Source organism: Coenobita brevimanus, unplaced genomic scaffold, assembly GCF_032717465.1.
Source record: "Coenobita brevimanus isolate Jiangsu-jjx unplaced genomic scaffold, ASM3271746v2 jjx.HiC_scaffold_2590, whole genome shotgun sequence".
NCBI classification, from domain to species: domain Eukaryota; kingdom Metazoa; phylum Arthropoda; class Malacostraca; order Decapoda; family Coenobitidae; genus Coenobita; species Coenobita brevimanus.
Window position 1 is genome coordinate 86320 of NW_027643534.1, and position 17746 is coordinate 104065.

General features: G+C 38.7%; 1 pseudogene; it reads right to left on the bottom strand.

Annotated features, from left to right (window-relative positions):
* LOC145389898 (putative neural-cadherin 2) overlaps positions 1-14922 on the bottom strand; it is a 33128-nt pseudogene extending 18206 nt beyond the window's left edge.
* Positions 14923-17746: the final 2824 nt, after the last annotated feature.

Consider the following 17746-nt stretch of genomic DNA (forward strand, 5'->3'; position numbering starts at 1 on the left):
CTGTAAATGGTTTCCTGGGTTACAGGAAACCATTAGACTAGTCATTCAGTGTACAGTTACCTGAAGTGAAAGAAAAATTAAGAGGTAACAGGATGGATGGGAAGAAATATGTATAGAGGAGAGCAGACACAGAAAAGTAATGATAAAGTTGAAGGGAGAAATAGGCAGCACATCAAATGAGTGGATTATGGGTGACTCCACCTTCCACACACAATAGAAAGTAGGCTGGTAATCTACCTTTAAATTTACTGGATTATGATCGTGATTAAGGTGATTAACATTCAAGGATTATCAAAGGTAAAGGCTAAAGAGGCAGAAGCATTAGCAGATGGCAGAACTATACTCTGTTTAACTGAAACACAAAAGAAAATTAGAGATGTAAGCTTCAGTAACAGAATAAATATCATAGAAGAAATGAGAGAGACGAATGATAGGAAGGGTGGAGGGATAATGATGCTGCACCAAGATAAGAAAGAAATATCCTTCAACAAAGTAAATACAAAAAATAGAGACATTTTATATGTAAAGGAATTATTAGAGGATGGGAATTAAAGATAATAGTAGTATATTTTAGTGTTAGCGATAAGCAGAGAAATCACTCCATGAGAATAGAAATAGAAAATATATTAGAAAATAGCCTAGGAGAGCCACTGTTGATAGTAGGGGACTTCAGTGGTCATGTTGGATTGAAAGGAAAACAAAGGATGGATGATAATGGTAGAATGATCATAGATTGGATGGAGCAATATAAATTAATAATGCTTAATGATGACATATATTGTCAAGGAGAATACACATGGACAAGGGACAACCAAAAAAGTGTGATAGATTACGCACTTGTCTCAGATAAATTTTATGATAAATATGTAAGTATGAAGATAGATGAAGAGCAGGAGCAAATAGATATATCAGACCATAATTTAATGGAAATTCAACTTAGGGTTAGACAAGCAGGGAAAACCTATGATAGGAAAGACTGGGTATGCAGAGACTACTGCAAATCAGATAAAGAATCTTTGAAGAAATATAGAGATGAATTAGAGAGGTATATGAGAGAGGGGGGTGTGAGTTGGAAGCAGGGCAGTGAAATGGCGGGGGACAGGGCAACTTGGAGGCGATTTGTTTGTGGCCACCCCAAACGGGATTGAGGCGTCTGGCAATAGATAGATAGATAGATAGAATTAGAGGAAAATATTGTAAGTGAGAAGGTGAAAAATATAAAGGATTTGGAAGAGAGGATGGTTAATATCGCAAAGAGTGTTCTCAAAGGTAAATATAAGAGGAAGAATATAGGGAAACAAGAAAGGGAAGAAGAACCAGTGTGGTTCACAGAAGAAATTAGAAAAGAGATTAAGGAAAGACGAAGATTAAATAGGAATTGTAGGAATGCAGTTGATAGAGAAGAGCAGGAGAAATGGAGAAACCTGTACATGGAACAAAAGAAAAAAGTACAGTTAAAAATCGTAAAAGAGATGAGCATACATGAAGAAAAGGTAGCCAAGGAAATAAAAGAAGATAAAAGCAATGGTAAGAACACATGGAAATATATACGGATGTTGAAAGGAGAGAAGGAAAAGAACAGAACCTGTCTATTGGACAATGTATATGATGAAGATAACAAGAAATTAGACAGAGAAAGGGTAAAAGAAGAAGTTGAGACATACTGGAGGGCTGTATATGGAAAATACCTAAATAACATTAGAGAGGAGTGGAATGGAGAAAAAAGGCAGGAATATATTAGAGACAGGGATGCTATTAAATTGAGGATAGAGAGAGGGAAACAGTGCCAGGTAGTTAGAAGGAGGTGAGGAAAATGGAGGCATGGAGTATATAGGCCTATGTAGAGAAGAAATTAGGGAGCACTTAGACATGGCATTAGAAATTAAAAGTGATGTGTCCTATATGGAAGAGGAGATAATAAATGAGGAAAATGTGAAAAACTGTCTAAGAAAAATGAAGACAAAGAAAGCTGCAGGCCCAGATGGAAGAAAACCAGAATTTTACAAAGTTTTCCTAGAAAGTAATGTATTATTACGCACATTAATCGACACAATGAAACAAACACTGGAAACAACGGACATACCAGAAGGTTGGAAGGAATCAAATACAGTCATGATACCTAAAGCTAAGAAGCCTAAAGTTCATGAGTTCAGGCCTATAGCACTAACAAATACAGGTTACAAACTAATGATGGCAGTACTGAGAATGAGCATAGAAGAACACGTAAAGAGAAATGGATGGGGAAAAGATACTCAAGTAGGTTTTACAACAGGAGGTAGAGTAGAAAACAACATTCTTGTTCTGAGGTACCGGTACTGTATAGAACAGACATATAGGAATAGAAAAATTTTAATAGTTAAATCAGTTGATTTTGCCAAAGCTTTTGATAGTGTTAAAAGAGACTTGATGGTAAAGTTACTAAAGGATTACAAGATAAGTGAAAAAGCAATAGATATTATTACAAAACTATATAAGGGGGACAAAACCAAGGTGAAGTTGGATGAGGGAGAAGACCTTACGATACCAGTAAGTAGTGGTATAAGGCAAGGTTGTACAGGTTCAACCACTTTATTCAAGTTAATAACCTTCAAAATAATTCAGAGACTAGAAGAACTAGATAGGGGCTTTAAAGATGAGGCTTTTAAACTAACATCTCTGTTCTTTGCTGATGATGGAATGCTGTTGGCAAGCAATGTAGAAGATGCAGAAAGAGTAGTGGAACAGGTGATGACAACAGGCAGGGAATGCGGACTAGAAATAAATAAACAAAAAAGTAATATCATAATATTCAACATGAAAGATAAACCAACGGAGATAGCTGGTATAAAGGTTAGTGATAGGCTGAAATACTTAGGAATTACAATTAATGATAGTAGACACTTCTTCAAAGCGCAGAAAGAGTCAGTGATAGAGAAGGCAGTAAGAATGGCAAACATGACATACTCAATAGTTGCAAGGAGCTGTTTGAGACTGTTAATCGGAAAAACATACTGGAAGAGCGTAGCCCTCCCAGCAATACTGTATGGCTCCAGTGTAGTAGATTTCACAAAGCAGGAGATAGATAGACTTCAGAGGATAGAGAACAGTGTGTGTAGGAAGATATTAGGAGCCCCAAGCTATACACAACAAGCAGCCTTAAGGGGAGAAATAGGAATATCAAGTATGAGAGCAAGAATTATGGAAAGTCAGCTGAAGTATCTACAGTATATCTTGAGAGGGGAGGGGAATGACCTGATTGAAAGAGTTGTGGGAGAGATGAGTGTGCAAGTTAAAAAGAATGGATGGATAAAAGGACTAATAGAGGGAGGAAGAATGTTGGATATAAGAGGAAGCAATGTGACAAACGATGAGATAAAGAAGAAAGTGCAAGCATGGGATACAAAAGTTTGGAAGCAAGAGATGCAAGAAAAAGTGAGCCTGAGAATGTATAGTAAATGGAGAGAAGAGATGGGTGGACAAGAGAAAGTATATGACAACAGGGGAGCATCAGTCATTCTCTTCAGGTGTAGGAGTAATAACATGAACCTGAGAGACAGAAGAAGATTCCGAAATGAATCAACAGAATGCTTTATGTGTGGATACAACACCGAGGATCTGAACCACTACATCCTACACTGCCCTGCCTACAACGAGGAAAGAGAAAAACATCCTGCATTACAGCGTCCGTACCAGCAAGATGAAGAGAATATTATTGGAACACTATTATTCGATAACAGCAACACAGAAGAAAATAAATCAATGTTATACAGATTTTGGAAAATAAGGGAAAAGAAAATAAAGGACTCAATGCCATAAGAAAAAGACCCAGACCACGAAAAGACCACAATAAGACTGCATCAGGAAGTGCCGATACCAAGGCAAGACTTCCGCCATTCAACTGAACTGAACTGAACTGAGGCAAAGCGCTATTGTTTTTGGAAATTAAAGATGGAAGGAGAGGAGATAAGAGGTAGAGGGGCAATGAAGAAGAACTGCAAGAAATGTGGATTTATTGGGAAAGTGAATTACAAGGAACTTTGCAGAAGGTGTGAAGAAGAGGAAGAAAAAAGGAGGGAAGTATGTCACATGCAAGAAGAGGGTATAAAGGTATGATGTTTATTTGTAATGCCTGCAAACCCAGGGTAAAAATTAACATGGACCAATGTGAAGAAATGAGGGAAGAGACCCAAGCTATGAAGGAAGAGCTACAGAAAGTGAGAGAGGAGCAGGAAGAGATGGGAAGGAGAATGATATATGAAGAAGGATTGGAATGAAAGAGAGGGAAAGGATGAACGTACAGTGGGGATGAAAGAGAAGTTGAATGAGGTGTGGAAGAAGCACATAGAGCTGCAGGAAAAGATGAATGCCATTTATGGAAGATGGGAGGAAAAGGAGAAAGAAATGAAAGAATTGGTAACTAATATTACTGAGAAGGTGCTTAAGAGTGTAATGGAAAATTTAGAAGAGAGAGAGGATAAGGAAAAGAGAAGGAAGAATTTAGTTGTGTTCAATGTGCTAGGAAGTGATAATAGGGAGGCCAGAGAGAGAGAAAAAGAGGCTACAGAGGTATGTGCTAGAATATTTAAAGAAGTATTTATCCTTCTTTTTCTGTGCCTGCCCTCCTCTCTTCCTATTTCTCCCATCTTTCCTGTCACTTCTTATTGCTTTTCTTTCCCTTACAGGTAGCTTTACATTGAGTGACAAGCCTAATGGTTTCCTGTATGCCAAGAAACCATTTACAACGCTGGGTGGTAACCATATAACCAAACCATACGTGCTCCCTACGTGTCAATAAGTGGGTTGGCGGAGGGTTAGTGCCCCTCCCCTTAAAACAACTAACTCAACAGTCTAATGGCCACCCCTTACGGGATTATGGCGTCTGGCAATAGATAGATAGATAGATAGATTATGATAACCTTGTCTCAGGCTCCTACACGACTAATGAAGTAAAACAGTACTGACACTTGCTGTTTTTAACATCCTTGGACTGAAAGGGAAAACAAAAAAATCTTGCAAATTGTACCTGGGACATCTATTATGCAATATACAGCGTCCTCCATTAAGACAGGGGTTGGGTCTGCAAGAAACAGGGTGTGTGATGGCTGCCACACTGGGCTGTGCCTCAGCTGGTGGTGAGGCCTGAGGGTGGGGTGACAGTTGCACATGTGAGGTGAGGCAAGCGCATGTGCTTCTTGATGTCACGAGCACAGGAGTAACCAGAGCCGTCCTATTTGCATCCACCACCCACACACGTCCCTCACCTGAGTCTTGCTTTAGTGCTGGTTTGACGCAGGTGTTTACTCCCACCTCGGCAATGTCCACTCCAGAGTCAACTGAGATCTGTAGGTGGTGTTAACTCCTTCAGTGCAATTACTGTATGTGTCTTTTTCATTTTAAAGCATCTTCATTATGTGAGCTTTCTTGTTTTATTATTTATTTATCTATTTTTTACTTAATTACTTATTTATTTATCTGTGTGCACAGTAAACCATATACAGTATAGTTAATAATAATATGGGTAATGATGATTATGTCAATGATGATGATGGCATAGGTGATGACAACAGTGATGCTAATGCCGAGGCTGATGATAAAATGACAACAATGATGATGATAATGACATGCTTTGTCTTTACCTTTTTACGGTGGAGAAGGAGCAACTGGTCAAGTGGACGGCGCGAGTGTGTAGCCAGCCAAATTCTCCACCCCTTCCTGCCACGTCCCAAAAAGACTGCCACTGCCTCCAAGGACACCACCCTCACTCCCACACCTGCCACATGGTTGATGGCTGCCTCAACATCTTGCAGAGGTGTATGCCCACTCTCCTGCCCTCAATGAAAATTAGATGTATTATGAAGAGGTATTGTCTCTTCTAAGTACATGAGCCTTTTTCTAATTCGAATAAAACTGCCTTTGTTAGGTTCAGTCACTGCTAATACTGTAGTTTGAAGATCTGAATATACAGTAGGAAAGACAGTTCTTCTTTGTGTACATTAAAACTTAATGAAATTTCATGAACAGATCCCAGCTAATTCCATCACATCAGTACTGCATGGGATACCTCTAGCATATATCAAAACAGCCTTGTGTTACCAAACTGTGATATGTAAAGGTATGTCATGCTGTTTGCCGGGCTATGGGAAGGCCACTGGGTCTTAATGAATGGGCTGTTATGTATATGTACACGGAAATGAAAAAAAAGAGTAAAAAAAATCACATCATAGGCATGGTAAAAGTTAACTGCAAAGACTGCATAGCAAGACAATGTGAGGTACCAGGGGCTCTTAGGAGCTCCCCAACATCTCTTCCTTAGCCATTTACTTTGCATATTGAAGCTTAACCCACTGTGGGACAGGATGACACTTAAATATTTAATTCTAGTCACTGCCAACAATCTTTCAAGTGAAGGAGATCCTTGTCCAACACCTGGGTATAAAACTATCTCAATTAATCCTCACAGGGATTCTGGCTATCACCTCATGAATTATTCTTGCTGAAGGAGTTCCCTGCCCAAAAAAGGTTTAATAATTTACTGCCTTTTTATTATATCCTATACCTTTTTAATATCAAAACTCCACATGACAAACATAAATGATTATACTAATGCACAATACACAAGGTAAACTTGCAAAAGGAAGGTGTTGTGGCTCTCCTTAGTTTGAAAGTATATGGCTCCTAGTGAGACAACATGAATAACCTGGAGAAAGACACTATGAGTCTAAGATCTTAATGTACATGAGAGATAAAGAACTTCAACCAAAGTTGGGTTTCTGCCATTTACAAAGTCATTATAATCACTGCTAACTCTTGTGACTTGTATGGCTGATTGAATCACAGTACAGATTGCCAGACGCCTCAATCCCGTTTGGGGTGGCCACAAACAAATCGTCTCCAAGTCGCCCTGTCCCCCGCCATCTCACTGCCCTGCTCCCAACTCACACCCCCCTCTCTCATATACCTCTCCACCCCATCCCTCCATCTCATCCTCGGCCTCCCCCTCCCTCTTCCCCTTTCCACCTCACTCACATACAATCTCTTCGTCAGTCTTTCACCCTCCATCCTCTCCACATGGCCAAACCACCTCAGTGTGTTCTTCACAACGCTTCCTACCACATCCACATCCACACCACAACGCTCCTTTATATCCTCATTCGTCAGCCTGTCTCTCCATGTGACTCCACAGGCTCCTCTTAAATAACTCATTTCCACTGCTCTCACTCTTGACTTGTGTCCTTCCAACAACGTCCAAGCTTCACTTCCGTACGTTAGAGTTGGTATCACAATACTGTCATGTAGTAACTTTTTCACTTCCATGCTCACTTCCCTGTTTCTTATCACTGCTTTCAAAGAACCAGCAACCTTTCTTCCCTGCTGTACCTTTCCACGCACTTCACCCTCCAAACCTCCATCCTTGCTCATCACACTACCCAAGTACTTAAACGTACTCACATTTTCCAATTCCTCACCATCCAACCTCGCTGTACATTCACTGACTTCACCTCTCTCAAAGACCATCACTTTACTCTTCCCTACATTCACCTTTAGATTCCGTTTCTTACACACTCTCCCAAACTCATCCACCAAGCCTTGCAGCTCCCCTTCGTCTTCACTCAACAACACAGTATCATCTGCAAACAACAGTACAGGGAGTTTTTCATCCTTTCTTCTAAATCTTTTATGTCTCTGATATTCTCTCTTTTTATTCTTTTTTCCAATTCTTCTTCAAACTTTTTCATTGATTTTTTATCTGACTTGTAATATTCTCTTACTATCCATTCCGTATTTCTGAATTGTTTTTCGTTTCTTTGCTTTTATTTTTATATCCATTAAATTATGATCTGACAAATCAAAAAACTCTTTACCTTCGTCAATGTTCATACTTATATACTTATCATATAATTTATCATTGACCAATGTATAATCTATAGTGCTTTTTAGTTTTTCCCTACACCATGTAAATTCTCCTGTACATTTCTGACATGTGAAGAGAATGGAGAATGAAAGACTGACTAAGAGGGTGTATGTAGGTGAGGTGGAGGGAGGGAGAGGGAGAGGTAGACCGAGGATGAGGTGGAGGGATGGAGTTGAGAGGTATATGAGGGAGGGGGAGGGTAGTCAAATGGTGGGTGACAGAGCGACTTGGAGGCGTTTTGTCTGCAGCCACCCTTTGCGGGATTAGGGCGTCGGGCTATAGATAGATGGATAGATAGACATTTCTGATCTTCATTTAACATTATAAGCCTATATTTGTCCATCCAATCTAGTATCATCCTTCCATTATCATCTAATCTTTGTTCCCCTTTAAACCCTACATGCCCGTTATAATCTCCTGCTATCATTAATGGCTCTTCACTTCTCTCAATGATAGATTCTATTTCTTCCCTCATTGCTTTGTTTCTATTCTTATCATGTACAGCAAAATACACCACTATCAGTTTCATCTCCCAACCTCTTATTGAACATTTAGCATGTATCATATCAGTATTTTTAGTGTTTACATTACTGACTTCTATCCCTTGATTTCCCTTGTACAGAATCATTATCCCCCTCCCTTCTTTTCTTCTAAATCTCTCATATTTTCTACAACACATATATTTTGACTAAATATTATATTGCTAATTTTCTTTTGTGTTTCTGTTAGGCACACGAGGCCAAAGCTAACATTAGAAGGTTAATAAATATTAGTAAAACCTGTGGACTAGAAATAAATAAAGCAAAAAGTAAATTCATTATATTCAATATGAAGGAGAAACCAACAGAAATAGAGGGTATAGAAGTGGTAAATTCAATTAAGTATTTGGGGGTAACAGTAGTGGACTCTAAAGACTGCTTTAAAGGACATAAAGAAAACATCATTATGAAAGCACAAAGACTAGCAAACTTAACCTACTCTGTTATGGCTAGGAGCTGCAATAAAATTTTAATCGGTAAAACTTACTGGAAGAGCCTAGCACTCCCTGGAGTTCTGTATGCTGCAGGAGTAATTGATTTTAATAAAGAAGAAATAGACAAACTACAGAAAATAGAAAATGGGGTGTATAGAACAATGCTGGGAGGTAATATGAGCACTGCAGTAGGCTGCCTGAGGGGCAAAGTACGAGCCTCACTAATGGAAACAAAAATAGAGGGCAAAGTTTCAATATCTCTATCTATCTATCTATCTATTGCCAGACGCCTCAATCCCGTTTGGGGTGGCCACAAACAAATCGCCTCCAAGTCGCCCTGTCCCCCGCCATTTCACTGCCCTGCTCCCAACTCACACCCCCCTCTCTCATATACCTTTCCACCCCATCCCTCCATCTCATCCTCGGCCTCCCCCTCCCTCTTCGCCCCTCCACCTCACTCATATACACTCTCTTCGTCAGTCTTTCACCCTCCATCCTCTCCACATGGCCAAACCACCTCAGTGTGTTCCTCATAACGCTTCCTATCACATCCACATCCACACCACAACGCTCCTTTATATCCTCATTCGTCAGCCTGTCTCTCCACGTGACTCCACAGGCTCCTCTCAAATAACTCATTTCCACTGCTCTCACTCTTGACTTGTGTCCTTCCAACAATGTCCAAGAGAAGAAATAATGCACTATTAATTGAAATTGTAGAAGAGCTGAGGGAACGCAAGAGTAAGTGGATGAGGGAATGTGAGAAGGCACTAAAAGATCTTGACCTAAATACAGAAGGGTTAAAAAATATAACAAAAGATGAACTAACCAGGAAAATATATGATGAGGACACAAAAAGGTGGGGAAAAGACATGGAAAATAAATCAAGCTTAGAAGTATATAAAAAATGGAAGAAAGAAATAGGTGGAGTAGATGAAATATATGATAATTCACCAGCCTCCATAATCCTGTTTAAATGCAGATCTAATACACTAAATTTAGCAAACAGAAATAGATTCAAGGGAACTGAGACAAATTGTCCAATGTGTAATGCAGAAACAAGACTTGATACATTTTTTATTAGACTGCACAGGATATATGGAAGAAAGAACACAACTGGTAGAATTACAACAGCCATATATAGAGGAAAGAAATAGTATACTTGGGAACCTCCTATTTAATACAAGTGGTATTGAAAAAAAGAAATTAATAATATTTAAATGCTGGAAAAAAAAGAGAAAGGAAAGTGAAGGAGCTCAGAAATTCAGGCGACTGATTATAGCTTACACGTAGTAAGAGAAGAGGAGGTGTGACCACAGAAAGACACAGAAGAAGGAGAAAAGAGAAAGAAGGAAATCGTTTAGAGGTGCCGTTGTAAAGGCAATACCTCAACAACATCACATCACATCACATACTATTATCATTTACTAATTGTTCTACTTCCTTACTTTTACATTTAGACAAACCTTGTATGTTAATAACCCTGAATAAAAATTCCCCCTCTTCACTGTTTATGTTCTCATTTCTCCGGTCCCGTCAGTTCTCATTATCATCTGTGTCCAATCTTACGATCTTCTATCTATCTATTGCCAGACGCCATAATCCCGTAAGGGGTGGTCATTTGACTTTGAGTTATTTGTTTTACGGGGAGGGGCACTAACCCTCCGCCAACCCACTTACTGACACATAGGGAGCACGTATGGTTTGGTTATATGGTTACCACCCAGGGTTGTAAATGGTTTCTTGGCATACAGGAAACCATTAGGCTTGTCACTCAATGTAAAGCCACCTGTAAAGGAAAGAAAAGCAGTAAGAAGTGACAGGAAAGATGGGAGAAATAGGAAGAGAGGAGGACAGGCACAGAAAAAGAAGGATAAATACTTCTTTAAATATTCTAGCACATACCTCTGTACCCTCTTTTTCTCTCTCTCTGGCCTCCCTATTATCACTTCCTAGCACATTGAACACAACTAAATTCTTCCTTCTCTTTTCCTTATCCTCCCTCTCTTCTAAATTTTCCATTACACTCTTAAGCACCTTCTCAGTAATATTAGTTACCAATTCTTTCATTTCTTTCTCCTTTTCCTCCCATCTTCCATAAATGGCATTCATCTTTTCCTGCAGCTCTATGTGCTTCTTCCACACCTCATCCAACTTCTCTTTCATCCCCACTGTACGTTCATCCTTTCCCTCTCTTTCATTCCAATCCTTCTTCATATATCATTCTCCTTCCCATCTCTTCCTGCTCCTCTCTCACTTTCTGTAGCTCTTCCTTCATAGCTTGGGTCTCTTCCCTCAGTTCTTCACATTGGTCCATGTTAATTTTTACCCTGGGTTTGCAGGCATTACAGATAAACATCATACCTTTATACCCTCTTCTTGCATGTGACATACTTCCCTCCTTTTTTCTTCCTCTTCTTCACTCCTTCTGCAGAGTTCCTTGTAATTCACTTTCCCAATAAATCCACATTTCTTGCAGTTCTTCTTCGTTGCTCCTCTACCTGTTATCTCCTCTCCTTCCATCTTTAATTTCCAAAAACAATAGTGCTTTGCCTCAGCCTCTCAGTCCTTCTTCTTCTTCTTCTTCTTGTGACCTCAGTCGCTTTGTATCGCTTCGTAGGTCCTCCTTCTCTTCTTGCTCCTTATCCTCTTCTCTTTTCTTGATCACACTTCAATTTTCGTTACCTTTTTTATATGTTTATTTACTGTCCTTCTTGCTGTTGCCTTTTCTTCCAACATTGTGTTAGAAATATTTTAGCAAACTTCATTATTCTCCCTGTTTCTTCCTTATCCCCATATAGTCCCAGTACTGTACAAATCCCCCCATCTTCTTCCTCAAGTCTTCTCTGCCATTCCTCCATTCCTATCACCGCTACTACTGATGCTATTAACTTCTCCCTTTGCTCTTTGTAGTTGTTGCATTCAACAATTAGGTGCTCTATTGTTTCTTTTATCCCCTCACAAAATTTGCAGTTCTTGTCCTGTTCCTCTCTATTTCTACCATTCACTTCCAGAGTACCTGTCCTAGCTTTAACTAACAGTCTACTTCCCCAGTCTCCTACATGCCAGTTTAGCCCTTCTGGTTTTTGCTTTCTTTTATACCATTTCAGAGTCACCTTTCCTGTTAACCCCACTTTCCATCTGTTCAATCCGTTCTCTTCAATCTTTTTCTTAATTTGTTTGCCTTCTATATGACTCCAAACCTCTGCCAGGTTTTCTCTCCTCTTCCATCTGTTAATTTCTCTCCCCCATGATGATCTTGCCCCTCTTTCCTCCAGCACCCTCTTAGCCCATCTTTCCACACTGAGTTTTTCTATTTTCTTTGTGAACCCCAATTTTCCTTTCACAATTCTTTCTTTGAATGTGCTCCAGCCCATGTCTCCCCTTATGGCTTCTACTGCCGTACATCTACCCACTATGTTTTGTACTTTTTCCAGTTTCATGATATCTCCATCTCGGTAGTTTGTTATTTCCGATCCATAGAGACAATAAGGCACTGCTATTCCTTTCCACAGACTCTTACCCACGTTATACTTGTTAATCACTCTACACCCTCCATTTATAATCATGCCTGCCATCTTCCGAGCTTTCCCTTCATTAATCTTTCTTTGTTTCTCCCCTCCTATTCCTTCCTTACTCACTTCTATACCTAAGTACGTATATTTATCTACTATTTCCATTACGTTGTTCCCCATCACCCACTGGTTCTTCTCCCTGTTATTAAATTCCATCACCTTGCATTTTCCTGCACTGAATCTTAGGTTCCATTCCCTCCCAAATCTGTCAGCTATTTCCATAAGGTCTTCCGTGTCTTTCCTGTTTTCCGCCAAGAGTACTACATCATCTGCATAAGCCAGGCATCCTAATTTCCAACCTCCAATCCTCACTCCTTTGCCTGATTTTCTGATTCTTACTAAAAGTTCTTCCAAGTAAATGTTGAACAACGTAGGGGACAACACACAGCCTTGACGCACCCTGATGTTATTGTTAACCCATCCTGTGCTTATATTTCCTATTGTGAATTTCACCTTATTTTGTTCATACCATCTCTTTATTATTTCCACTATCTTGCCATCCACCCCAATATGTCTCAATAGTTTCAACAATTTACATCTATCAACTGTATCGTAAGCTTTTTCAAAGTCTAGAAATACTAGGTATAACTCTTTTCCTTGCTCCTTGTTCCTCTCTATGATTTCTTTCATTACAAAAACATTTTCAAGGCCTCCCCTACCCTTCCTGAACCCACTCTGTTCCTCGCCCCATATTTTGTACTGTTCTGCCCATGATATTAGTTTTTCATTTATTATCATCCCAAACACCTTAGCTAATACATTCATGACACTAATGGGCCTATAGTTTCCAATTTCCTCCTTAGCTTTTCCTCCACCCTTATGTATAAGTGTCACCCTACTTCTTTTCCAGTCCTGTGGTACCTCCCCTTCCTCCAGGATACGATTAAACAGATTTGTCAATGCCTTTGTCAATTTTTCCCCACCATATTTAATAAGTTCACTGAAAGCAGTGATGAGAAATAGGGAGGTGAGTATGGAAGTTAAGAAGTCACTGCATGATGGTATTGTGATCCCTACCCTGACGTATGGAAGCGAGGCGTGGACCTTGCAAGAGGGGAACAAGTCAAGAGTGAGAGCAGTGGAAATGAGTTACTTGAGAGGAGCATGTGGAGTGACGTGGAGGGACAGGTTGACAAATGAAGAAGTGAAGGAATGTTGTGGGGTAGATGTGGATGTGGTTGAGAAGATTAGGAGAAATACACTGAGGTGGTTTGGACATGTGGAGAGAATGGAGAATGAAAGACTGACTAAGAGGGTGTATGTAGGTGAGGTGGAGGGAGGGAGAGGAGGGGTAGACAATGGATGTGGTGAGTGTTGGAGTTGAGAGGTATTTGTGGGAGTGGGGGTGAGTTGGGGGAGGGGAGTCAAATGGTGGGTGACAGAGTGACTTGGAGGCGTTTTGTCTGCGGCCACCCTTTGCGAGATTAGGGCGTCGGGCTATAGATAGATAGACCTATTATTCCATCTGTTCCTCCTGTCTTTCCATTCTTGATTGCTTTAACAGCCTTTTCTACATCTTTTCTTTCTATCCTTACATTCCCCATTTCTTTGCTATCGCTATATATCCAAATATTCTCTGTGGATTCTTCCTCATTGTCTTTTAGCATTACTTTCTTCCAGTATCCTTCTACAATGGATCTAATTTCTTCCTCATTTTCTGTTTCTTTACCCTTTATTTTTAACTTAATACACTGTTCTACATCCCTTTCTCCAAGGTTTCTCTTCAACCTTTTCCACCCTTCTCTTTCTCTTTCCCTTCAGGGCATATCATTTAGTTTTTGAGCTTGTTCTTCTTCCCACTTTCCTATTTTTCTACTGATTATTATCTTTGCTGTCTGTTTTGCCTCTGTGTATCTTTTCCATGCTCTTTCCCAGTCCTGTCTATATTGTTCTCCATGTTTTTTTATCATTTTTCCCCATTTTCTCTGTACCCTGTTTTCCCTCTTCCTGTCTTCAATTGCTAGTTCTACTTCCCTGTCCCACCAGCCTTTTAATCTTGTCGTTGCTATCTTCAATTTTTTTGTTCCTATTGTCCCTCTTGCCTCCTGAATTATGGTCTTTTTAATGTCTTTTTCCCAATCATTAATAGACCTTCCTCTCTTCTCTTCCTCACGTATCTGGTCATCTAGATTCTGACTGTATTTCTGCCAATTCGCATTAGCTATATCCCATTTCTTTCTCCATTGTGTCTTTTTTATTTCTTTTCGCCTATTTGTCTTTCCATATGTAATTCCAATCATTATATGGTCAGAAATGTCAACATTCTCATTTTTCCATATCTTGCATCCATATGTCTCAACCTCATGACTTATTATTATATAATCAATTGCTGATTTTATACCTCTGTCACTCCATGTTACTGGGTCTTCCAGCTCCCAGTTCTTTATCTTAAGCTGGGTCTTTTCTGTGAAGTCCAATGCCATCTGTCCGTTCTTGTTCACCCTCTCATTATTTAAACCAATATGGGCATTCAGGTCCCCCATTATTATCCACTTATTGTTTGCCACTTGTTTCTTTATCTCCAGCAGTACTTCATACAACTTTTTATTTTCTTCATAGTTTTCTTTTCCTTCCACTCCCATGTAAACTATCGTCACCCACCATTCTTCTTTCAGGTCAGTAATCTTTACAGTTAAAATGTCACCTTCAACAAACTTCAACAAACAAGGAAAGTGGGAAACAGTGGAGTATTATAGGACAGATGAGATATCACTACAACAGTATGCAAATAGAGTGGAAGAAAAACTTAATGAAGTCAGAGTTTCCAATATAACACAGATGAATACATTAATAGAAGAAGCTGCCAGCGAAACACTAAAAACAAGATATAGAAGAAAGGTAATTGAAAGGGAAAATAAAATAAGGGAGCCTGTTTGGATGAACAATGAAATAAGAAAGGAAATAAAAGAGAGGAAAAGATTGAATAGGCAAAAAAGAAACATACAAAATCAGGATGAAAGAGACAGAATATATGAGCTCTATAGGGAACAAAAACAGAAGGTGCAAATCCTCATTAGAAAGGAGATGTTTAAACATGAACAAAAGCTCACAAAAGAAATAAAAGAAAGCAATGAAAAGGGTAAAAAATTGTGGGAGGCTGTTAATAAACTAAGAGGTATAGACAAAAAATTAGACAAGTTAGCAATATACAGCAAAGAAGGTAACAAACTAAATGATATACAGGCTAGTGAGGAAATAATAAAATTTTGGGACAAAATCTATAAAAAGCATTAAAACAACATAAATGAAGCATGGAATAGTGACACAAGGCAAGAATACATTAACAAGCTGGACTTAGAAAGTAATCTGAATGTAATGAATATAGATATACCAATAGGACACAATATAGAGAGAACATATGAATTCCCTCCTAGTATAAGAGAACATATGGACATGTGCTGCAAAGTACAAAGCAAAATAAAACCCATGGAATATCCAAATATTACGCAAGACCAAGTAAAACATTGCATACAAAAGCTAAAAAACAGAAAAGCCCCAGGACCAGATCAAAAGAAGCCTGAACTCTACAAAGTCCTGATAAAAAGTGAGCAGTGTATAGAAAGCCTTACAAACTGCTTTCAGCACATTATAGATGATGGGACAGAAGTTAAGGAATGGGTATGGTCAAATACAAAAATGATAGAGAAAACAACTAAACCTACATCAGACCAGCTCAGACCAATAGCGTTGACCAATATTTCGTACAAAATATGTATGTCACTGATAGGAAACTTTGTGGATAGCCATATCACCATAAATAACGAGGCTAAAGAAACACAAGCAGGCTTCACAAAGGGAGCTAAAATAGAAGACAACTTATTAACCTTACAATACTGCATAGAGGATAGCTACCAGAAGGGAAAACCTCTTATAATAATATCCATTGATTACTCAAAGGCATTTGACTCAATTAAAAGAGAGAAAATAGTACAGGCACTAATGCGATACAAGGTACACCCAAAGATAATAGATACCATTGTTAACATATATAAAGAAGACAAAACAAAAATAAAAGTAGGTGATTCTGAAATAGAAATGGACATAACTAGCGGGATTAGACAAGGCTGCACAGGTTCAACAATATTATTCAAATTAATAACCAACCTGATAATAGAAAAATTGGAAGGACAAAATATTGGATTAATCAATGAGAAACTGAAAATAGGAGTACTATTCTTTGCTGATGATGGACTCCTAATGGCACACTCGATAGAAGATGCAAAAGACAGCCTAAAAACAGTAATAGAATATAGTCAAGAATGTGGTCTAAACATAAATAGAACCAAAAGTAATATCATCATCCATAATATGAAAAACCAGCCAGATGAAATAGAAGGGATAAAAGTAACTGATAATATAAAGTACCTTGGATTACAGATAGATAACAAAAGAAACTACTTCAAAACACAGAAGGAAATGATGGCACAGAAAGCTCAAAAGATGGCAAATATTACATACTCGGTAATAGCAAGGAGTTGTAATAAAGTCATGATAGGTCAAACCTACTGGAAAAATGTAGCCGTACCTACAATACTTCATGGGTCAAATATCATAAATTACACGGAAGCAGAAATTGAAAAGCTACAAAGGATAGAGAACGGAGTATACAGACAAATATTAGGAGCACCCAAGTATGCAGCAAACTGCACACTAAGGGGAGAGATTGGAGCATCATTAGTTAAACGAAGAATAATCACAGGTAGATTAGAGTACACCAGGGGTATTCTTCAGGGCAAAAATGAATTACTAAAAACTATACTAGAAATGATGAATATACAGAATATGAACTGGATGAAGGAAACCAGTAAGTACAAGGAATTAATAGGAATAGCTGACAGAGAATTAATGATTATGACAAAAAGCAGACTAAAGGAGAAAACAATGAATTGGGACACACAGAAATGGAAGGAGGAAGTATCTAGGAAAACAAGCCTGAAGATATATAAAGAATGGAAAGAGAATATCAGAGAAGAACAAGTATATGATAACAGACCAGCATCAACAATCTTCTATAGAGCAAGAACAAACTGCCTGCCATTATTCGATAGAAAGAGACATGAAAATGGAAATACAGAGTGCAGATTATGCAGTGCAGAAAAAGAAAATCTGGAACATTTTATGCTCGAGTGCACAGTGTACAATGAACAGAGATTGAATGCTGTGGAGTTACAAAAACCCTACATTGAAAATAAAGAAGAAATAATTGGAAATTTTTTATTTAGTAACATAAACATTGAACAGAAAAAAAGTATCCTATATAACCTCTGGGAAATAAGAAAAAAGAAATTAATGGAGCAAAACACAACG